The sequence below is a fragment of the Micromys minutus genome, assembly GCF_963924665.1.
Source record: "Micromys minutus genome assembly, chromosome: 18".
Classification (NCBI taxonomy): domain Eukaryota; kingdom Metazoa; phylum Chordata; class Mammalia; order Rodentia; family Muridae; genus Micromys; species Micromys minutus.
The window spans coordinates 32,096,566-32,105,917 of NC_137953.1; the positions used below are offsets into that span (position 1 = coordinate 32,096,566).

The following is a 9,352-nucleotide window of genomic DNA, read 5'->3' on the forward strand; positions in this document are numbered from 1 at the left end:
TATGATGCCCAGATTGGATGCAGGATCTGCTCTCCTACTTTCCTGCTCTCATGACCCTTGTGGAGCCAGCTGTCTTGCCCACCACAGGTGTCAAGGCCAAAAAAAAAAAAAAAAAAAGTGAGGGGATCTCTCTTTAGCCAATGCCACTGCACAGTAGACAAAAGGCAAGGCTGATTTTCTCATACTCACACCCTCAGGACAGACTCACATCCTTGGGGAGGACTCATGCAGGACAGGGGACAACTCTACTATGCTGCCCAGGTGAGTTGCAGGGCCTGCTCTCCGAAGTGCTGTAGTAGGCAAGGCTAGGAGCTCACCATGGTCCTAGGTGGCATCACTGGCTACTCACATCAGGCTCTTCCTCACTACCCTCTAGTCCCCACTTCTGCCTCTAGTCTCCAGGAGCAAGTTAGACTTGGTTTCTTTTTTAATCTTTATTTTTTATTTTAATTTTTATTATTTTTGTGGGGGAGGTCACAATAGCATGGGGGACAGACATGGAAGGACTAGGAAATGAATGTGGTCAGGGTAGATGGTGTGAAATTCCCAAAGAATGAATAAAAACATGTTAATAGAAAAGGAGAACTTATTGGGAAGAGAAAGCTTGCCAAGAGCTTGAGGGAAATAAAAGAGGATAATTGGGATTTTGAACAAGGTTTATTCTACTTATAGGTCTGAAATTATGGAAAAATAAATAAAGCTTTAAAACCCTTCACAAGCTCAACCCAGACAAAAATCCCAGCATAGGTAGAGAAGAAGGGGAACAAAGTCCCACCCCCAGCTGAGGAGTTATTTGCAATCAATAGCTGCTGGGAGAAAGAGTCAGTCCACTTTAAGGCTATGGCCCATAGTAGGTTGATACACTTTAGTAGACGGCTATATATTCAAGAGTATATGGGTAGCACAGATTGACTAAATTGGGTAGGCAGGGAAGGGCAATGGATCTGGTGGAGCTGGGAAAGGATGAAAATGATTTCAAATATGCTATAGAAAATGTTCATAGAACTAACAAAAATTATACATGTTATGACACTTAAAAATAAAATAAAATCCTGAGCTGGGTAGTGATGGTGTATGCCTTTAATCCCAGCACTTGGGAGGCAGAGGCAGAGGCCAAGAAAGAGGCAGGCAGATCTTTGAGTCTGAGGCTAGCCTAGTTTGCAGACGGTCAAGGACTATACAGAGAAACCATGTCTCAAAGGGGGAAAACAAAAAAGAGGAAGAAGGAGGAGGGGAAGGAGGAGGGGAAGAGAAACAGGAAGAAATCCAGGATTCTAGGTCCATCTATTTCCTATCATGGAAAAAGAGGGCTCATACCGGTGTCTCTTTCCCTCAGGCTCCATACCTGATTAATAGTTGATGAGGGATGAAAATATATGCCTTTCAGTTATGTCACCCATGCTCATAAATGTAAACCCTCATATCATGTTCCTGCAAGTAAGTGTAATGGAACTCACTGAGTACTCAGTGCATAAGAAAGGAGCTTGCCCAAAAGAGGAAAGGGGTGGGCAGGATTTGTCTCTACATAACAGGGGAAAGAGGGTTGGTGTGACATTATAGCACCGTGTTTATAAATGAAAACATCATAATGAAACCTATCATTGCATATGTGTTAATTGAAATATTTATGAGAGGAGAGAGGTTACGTCTGTGTTCAGTGCTCTGACCTATGACTATCTGAATGATTAGTAGAACTAACACTCCTTGAAATTAGTGAGACGACCACCAGTCCAGCACCTGGAAGGCCCATATGGGTTCCCAGGGAGGAGAGTAAGCAGGAGATAAGAGACAGAGAGCCAGACAGAGACTAGAAAAACTCCCAAATGGGACCATGTAGGTGGTCTAGGAGAGGAGCAAGCCCAAGATGGGACCCTGACAGAAAGCTATCCTGACCACCAGTCCGGTGCTGCACAGGCCAGGGATGATCCCTGTCTGGTGTCTTAATGCACAGACAGGACATAGCACTCCTGAGACAACTCCTGAGATGACCCCAGACATTCAGAGACCCTGGGTGCCACTAAGAGGAGCAAGGTTAAGGTCTCAATGGCTTGCCCCTTAAATAGAACTCAGTCCTTCCCATCTCGCACCCCACCTCTTGCCCGTAGAATCCATCAGGTTTGGAGAGTTAACCTCAGGATCCTTATTACAGTTTTTAAGAGCTCTTCTTAATTGCTTTCTTTTTAGGCTTCTACTTTGGGGCAGAGCTGGGGTAGAGGAGGTTTAGAGAAGAAGGTTACAGAAGAAGGTTATAGAAGCCTTCTGTGTGTGTCTTTCCCAACTATGCATCTACAATCATACCTCACGGCCAAGGTAGCTTCCTCTTCCTTGCTCTTTGCAGTTAGCAGGAGCCCAGATTATGGCTCCTGAGTGACACAACAGACCATGAACATTATACCCGGCTGCAGTAGAACCACAGACCCCGGCAAGGTGCTTGGAGGCAGCCTGGACCATGGACATCAACATACCTTCAGATTGCAGCCCAGACTGTGATCATCCACAGGGCCTTTGGTGGAAACATAGACCATAGATATCAAAACAGATCCCAGCTTTAGTAGGACCTGGAGACTCAGACATGACCCTCATGGATCTGGACATCACCATGGCCACAGATGACATTGAAGGCACTCACATCAATATCTCCCCTGTGGGTGGCACAGCCATCAGATAGCAATGTGGCAATGTGTCTTCAGATATAATATTTCCCTTTTTAAAAACTCTCTGTCTCTCTCTGTCTCTCTCTCTGTCTCTCTCTCTGTCTCTCTCTCTCTCTCTCTCTCTCTCTCTCTCTCTCTCTCTCTCTCTCTCTCTCTCATTTAATTAGGTCGCTTGCCTTATGGTCTAGGGATAATATGTTTGAAAGGGGTAATTTACTTTTGGCCATATGAGCCCCTCTCCTAATCCATGATGGGGGGTTGATGGGGCCATACATAACTTCATATTTGAGAGCAGTTTTAGATTCATCCCAGTTGAAAAGGAGAAAGCTGCCATATACTTCCTATCCTTTACCTGACAACCCCCAATATCAGCACCCACCAACATGACGACTGCTGAGCTACAGGGACACCCCATTACTGCCCAGAACCCATGGTGTGGCCCCTGGTTTGAGCTTGGTAAGCAAGCATCCAGAGGTTCATGACAAGTGTATAATGACAAGTACCTGCCGTTGCCTTGGCAGGGAGTGTCCCCCCGCCCCCCCGCCCTAAATTCTCACGCTCACTTCAGGTCTGTAGTTCACACTCCATCAGCCATTGAACCTCATTGTTCTAGAAAGTTGGACTGGAATCCCAGGAGACTGTATTTCTGGAGTGTCTGTGTCCTTCATGGCTGGCCTCCTGTGTTGCACCTTCTCATCTCTGAATCTCTTCCAACTTTGTCTACAAGGAAAGAGATGTGGAAGCATGCTTTGGAACTTCCTTTTCCTGACATTACCTGGGAATGGTGGCAGGGCAAAGGGTAAGGCACTCAGCTCCAGGAAGAACTTGGAAGCCAGTGATTGCTCTTTGCTGCAGACTGGACGCATGCCTGCAATCTGCCTCTTCTTAGAGTCCCCCTGTCACCCCAGAGTACTGTAAAGTGGCCTTCTGCCACTCACTTCCTGGCCACTTGCACACCCTACTTTTTGACAGTGTCATTGGTGTCCCATCAGAGCAGACCTTGAACTCTGCCCCACTCAGTAGGAGTAACTGAGCCCCCACTGCACACACAGTGGGATCAGACAGCTGGGGAGAGACAGAAAGTAAGAGGTGGGGAAGAGGGAGAGGGAGGGGGAGAGACAGAGAACACACATGCCCACGGAAGAGACCTTCTGGTTTCTCATGTACTCTTTCTGAACCGCTATGAGCCAGTCTGTCACAGAATTCATTTCCTGTGAAGGAGAAACAGGTGATCAGTTTTATTGAACCCTTGGTCTTGGTTTCCTCTCAGGTTCCTGGTTGGGGGCCCTGACGCTAATAAGAGTTGTGAGTACCAGCTCCGTGCAGATGCTGAATTGTATTGGAGAGACAACGTGAGAGCTCCCTGTCTGTATCCTTTGGCTCGGGGTAGGAAGTTCCACACAACTAACTTGTTAGTTCTTTAGGTTCCTCTATGCCCTCTCATGCTGTGTTTCATGTGTGTAGGCATGTGTCCTTGTGCAAATGCGTAGGACTCTGCCAGTATCCATGTACATATTTGCATATATTATCCATGCACACATGTGCACACATCCCTGTGGAGAGTGTGGCTGTCACTCATTCTCCACAGGGTCCCTCACTGGACCTCTAGCTCACTGATTCTGCTATAATGGACCAACTAGCAGGTTCAAGGGATCTGCCTATCTCCACCAACCATCCTTGTGCTGGGATTATAGACATGCAGCCCCATGTGCATCCTTATGTAGGTGCTAGGGATCTGAAGTCAGGCCAACTCCTTACTGTCCGTACCAGCATGCTAGTCCCAACCCTGGAGCTGTTACTGTTGCGTCTCTAACCATGCATGAAGGAAAATCCCTTTCATTGCTTCTTCAGCTTTCAATGGGACCGGAGGCCTTTTACCTTTCATTCCTAGGGAAATGGAGCTTTAGTTTCCTCCCACTCTTAAAAGATAGCAGAATGCATGCAATTGTCTGCCATTTTAACCTACCACTTAACCTGTGGGTTTCTCTTACAGTCTACAGGCTGTCCTCAGTCATATAGTTTCCTATCACCCAGCCCTGAGTATTGCTGAGCCCTAGTTTACCGTACTATTCTTCCTCACAGATGGGAGGTTGGTCTTCTTCATGCTTTTGCTGTCACAGATAACAATAATGCATCCACATATGTTTTACCTATGATTCTAGAGGGCTGTTGGGGGTAAATCTTAGTTTACAACAATGGCCACAGGATGAAAATGTTGATAATTTTTTTATCCACTCTCCTGAAAGACAGCTGGAAATCTCAAATGTTGAAAAATCTACATGAGATTTGTAGTATCCTAGGGGTTTTCTCCCCCTTTGCAAAAGGCATTTATAGGGTGTTGCTGGGGTCAGGAGACAGGTTTGAATGTAACCATGGCCACTCGTGGAGGTGTGACCCATTCCTTCCCCTGACCACTAGGAAGCAACACTTGAGGGTGGAACCGGAAGAGTTTATTGTCTACTGTTGTGTTGATCTGGGGCTGTTAAGCAGGTTCTGGGGCAGGGTTCTTTACACAGGGTTGCAGGTCCTATTTTGCTTGAAAGGAGGGGTCATCAGGCAAGCTCGGTCTCTAGGTATGCAGTGCCTGATGTCGGTGAAGTTGTCAGACCTGGGTGTCTCTAGAAGCCACAGAGGATGAAAGGCCAGAGCACAAAGCCCACAGAGCTCTCAGGTGTAGTCACGTTGGCACTATCCTCAGAATGTGGAATGTTTCAGAAGCCCACTGTGACCCAGGCCACCAAATCCTATGGGAGAGACAAAGACTTTAGTGGACAGGGCAGTGCTGAGTGCTAGCTACCTAGTTACCTGAAGTCACTCTGGCTTGTTGGGCCTATGGACTTCATGAAATGTCCTCAGTCCCACTTTAAAAAAAAAAAACAGACTCATCTGCTATGACCCCTGAACTTATCTACCACTAAGTAATCACAACTGCTGGGACCAGCAACAGGACTAGGCAGTGGTTGGTGACAGGCCTAAGACAGTGGGTACTGGAGTATTACCTTATCTTCAATGTTTGTATCGTTCTGAATAAAATCTTCAAAGACCACGGGGGGGACTCCAAGGATCATTTTGGCTGTAGATGCTGCTGCACCTCTCAGAGTCCTGGTACTCAGTCACAGCCAAGGAGTATCTACAGGGAGAAAAGTAAATGGCTCGAGCCACTGGAGTTGTATTTGATCTCTTCAGGTACCATCCCCAGTGTCAAGAATGGAGAATTTAGTCTTTCTCCATAATGAATATTTATATCCTAGGGTTCTAGAAAATTGCTTATCACCATCTTTGGGGCAGGATCTCTGTAAGCATTCCTACCCCCTCCTGAAGTACACAGGGGTGCATATTCAGATGCAAACATAGACATGAACCTTCCAGGACAAAAATCCAAACAGAACAAATATATAATCACTATGGGGAATCCCTAGCCACGTTTCCCAACTCACCTGGTCCAAGAGACACCTTACTTCTTCTGCCAGCCTGGCAGTCGCACCTGAGAGGTTTTGGAGTGGATCTGCAGGCAGTACCTGCTCCTGTAGCCCAGATGGGTCGTATGGAGGCTGCCAAAGATTAGGTGATTGGGAAGCAGCTTTCTGAAATGGAAGGCTGCTTGGTGCTCCTGGGAGTAATTTGTTTGCTTTAGGGTATTTCCAAGGACATGATGTCTCAGGATCTTAGGGTTAGTGATGTTTTCCCGAATGATCTGCAGTGTCTGGAAGCTGTTCTTGGTGCCTGAAAGCAGGAGGGAGGGAAAGGGTGAGAATCAGTTGTTGAAACAAAAATCTGACTTCCTCTACCCCAGTGTTTCCAAATAGACAAAAACTATAGACAACTGCCAAGGAGAAGTCAGGCTAGGGCCAGACACTTGGCCAGCAGCATGGGCTGGAAGACCAAGCAAACCAGAAACCAGAGAAGCTAGAGGAAGAGCTCAAGCGTCACACCTGGCACATGTGGAGTTGGGATCCCAATATTCTCTGGAGAGCCTGCTCCAGTGTGTCTATTTTTAACCATGTAGAACAGGAAGCCCATGTTTCTGCAGGCTTAAGGACAGTCCGTTTGTATTCCTGATCAGAGGGTCCAATGGGAATGAGCATATGAAAGCCACTTCTCTGGTACTGGTGGCATTGGCCTTGTTCAATTATGGGATGGGATGCCAAACATCACTTCTCACGATGACGTTTATAAAAAACACACTGAGCACCCTCAGATGGTACTAGAACACATCACAAAGTGCTGAGCCAAAGCATTGTTTAATTTCCATGGAACCCCCTATGCCCATGTATCATCCTACTCTAACAGAGCCAACAAGAGCAGACGTCCACTCAGGGTAACCCCAGGGTACCATCCACTGCTATCATTTTCCAGGAGTGTGTGTTTCTCTTTTGCACAGTATGTGACTGAAACAATCTCCTGATATTGAACCAAGGACTCTTTAGCTCCAACCTGTGGAGTGAAGTGCTATGTGAGTAGTACTTGAGTGTCTGAGGTGGTGTGGCTCTGAATCCTACCTGCTACATCCAGGTCAATATGATAGTGAACTAGGTGGATGAGAATGTTGCTGAATAGGTGGGTCTGTGATTGAGAGATGTGGCGCAACTCCTCAGGCTGGTAGAAGGTGGCATGGACCAAGCTAGTGGCTTGTATCTTTGCCTTCATTACCCCATTAGGGTAGTAAATGAAGTCCCAAATATAATCATAGTGGTGGACTGTTGAGATTGTCCTTAGCACCAGCATGTGTCCATTTGTCCCAGCACTGGCGTTGAAGTCTTCTCTAAAATTGGAGTTAAAGTGCTGCCTAATTGACATTTCTGCAGGCATCTCAAAGAGACAGAGAGCATATGGATAGGAGACTGGTTTGTCAGTGTCATAGTGATGAATGACTTCCAGGAAGATGGCTATGTCTGGACAATCAATGCCAGTGGCTAACTGATGAGTAGCACTGCTGGGACCCCAGCCCACATCCATGTACTTGGTCATAGTGCCTGCAGATACGTGTTCTCTGAACTGTGCCACAGCTTCTTGTATGCTGACTTCATAAGCAGTACGCATACCCTGGAAGTGCATGTTCAGGATCTGCAGGCCAGAGGAGGGTCTTAGCCGGAAGGAGAAAATCCAGTCTCTGTAGAACACTGTGTTATCCTCTATGTTATAGCCAGGAACATGGGACTCAGACACTCTGAGTCTAGTCATGCTGATGGTAGTGGGGAATTCCTCTGGGGTATTGGAGGAAGAGAAGTCTGAGGGCTGCTCTGTGTCCTTGGCAACTGACTCCATGAGGACCATTGCACTCACTGCATATTTCTGAGCCAGTTCCTCTGGGCTCTTGTAGAGCTTCCCATTATACCAGAGCTGCTTCACTTTCCAGTGCTGGACATCTTTGCTCCCATAATCCACAAGGATCTCCAGGCCTGTGGGCTGTAGGAAGTGGCTTGCCATATGGCATTGCAACATGAACCAGCTACAGTGCTGGTCAGACTTTGTGCCAAGGAGAGCCATAAACGTGAAAGTTAGACAATCCTCAACACAGTCTTTTAGTGAGTAGTCAGTCGTGTCAAGGAGAAACTGATGCAGAGGCTCGGTGGCCTCCACCAGGATACGGTAGATGAAGTTGCTTTGGAAATGGGTCTAGATGCCCAGGATGTAATGTGGCCAGGTCCGGGAGATATTTCTCGCATGTAGATTGGTAATGGTAGAGGCCCAACAGCAAACTCAGTGACTTTAGGGTCCTCCTGAGCACCAAAGATGAAGACATGGGCTTCCCGCACAGGACTTCTTTTTCCTTTGTCCAGAAAATCCAGCACGTCCTCCTTATCGCGCAGCAGCATTTCTATGAGGTTTACGGAGTTCTTGCCCGAAGTCGGTGTCTCGGATGGCTGCAGCTTCAGCTCCTTCCTGTCCACCAGGAAGTTCTGCACAATCTTGATCTCATAAGCACTCAGGTCCATGAAGACCCATGAAGAACTGCTGCAAATGCCATTCAGGGTCCGCCTGGGGCATTCTGCAATGTCCATCTGTAGCAGCAAGATGGCAGCCACCCAGCCCAGTGCCAGGCTCTTTTGTGCCACCCCATGGCTCTAGAACACAGCACAGGAGAGGGGAGTTAATTATCTCCTTCTCCAAGCTTGCTCCTCACAGTGCCTTGCACTTCAGCTTTATCTGTTTCCTACGGACTGAACTTCTTCCCTCCTCCCAGTAAAGTCAGCTGAAGTCTCTGGGTTCCCACTCAGACCTCAGCACTGTCTAGGTCTGTGTGAATCTTCCTATTTCTCCCCTGAAAATCTCTTATGGTCTTTCTTATCTAGATAAGCTTCTCCATCTTCCACTTTTGGAGTTATTTCGGTGGGGAAACAGTCACAGGCTAGGATGGTCATGAGTCACAGCAGCACAAAACTTAGTCCCCATGGGCTATAATGTACTGTGTCCTTCTGGGTCTGACTATACCTACAGCAAAATTCCCTTTAGAGAGATGTATTTTGAAGTGTGGGTTTCAAATGCAGGCTCTGCACTCAGGCTGACTGAGTTTGAGTCCTGGGATGTTACAACATTGAACACTACCTGTGTGACCTTGAGCCTGTTGTTTAAATTCTCTGGCCCCTGTCTCCCTGTAGTAAAACAAGACAGGTAAATATAAAATGTTTAGGACAATTTCAGTCTCTCAGCAATATGGGATTATTGATTTAGATTTTATTACCTCAATGATGCAATCT

General features: G+C 46.9%; 1 pseudogene across 1 annotated transcript; it reads right to left on the reverse strand.

Moving 5' to 3' along the window:
* Positions 1 to 5,272: 5,272 nt before the first annotated feature.
* Positions 5,273 to 8,724, reverse strand: LOC308432253 (diamine oxidase [copper-containing]-like; annotated as a pseudogene). The gene is made up of 4 exons: positions 7,154 to 8,724; positions 6,092 to 6,377; positions 5,654 to 5,784; positions 5,273 to 5,398 (listed from the first exon to the last, which is right to left on the reverse strand). The product of its transcript is annotated as a diamine oxidase [copper-containing]-like (transcript).
* Positions 8,725 to 9,352: the final 628 nt, after the last annotated feature.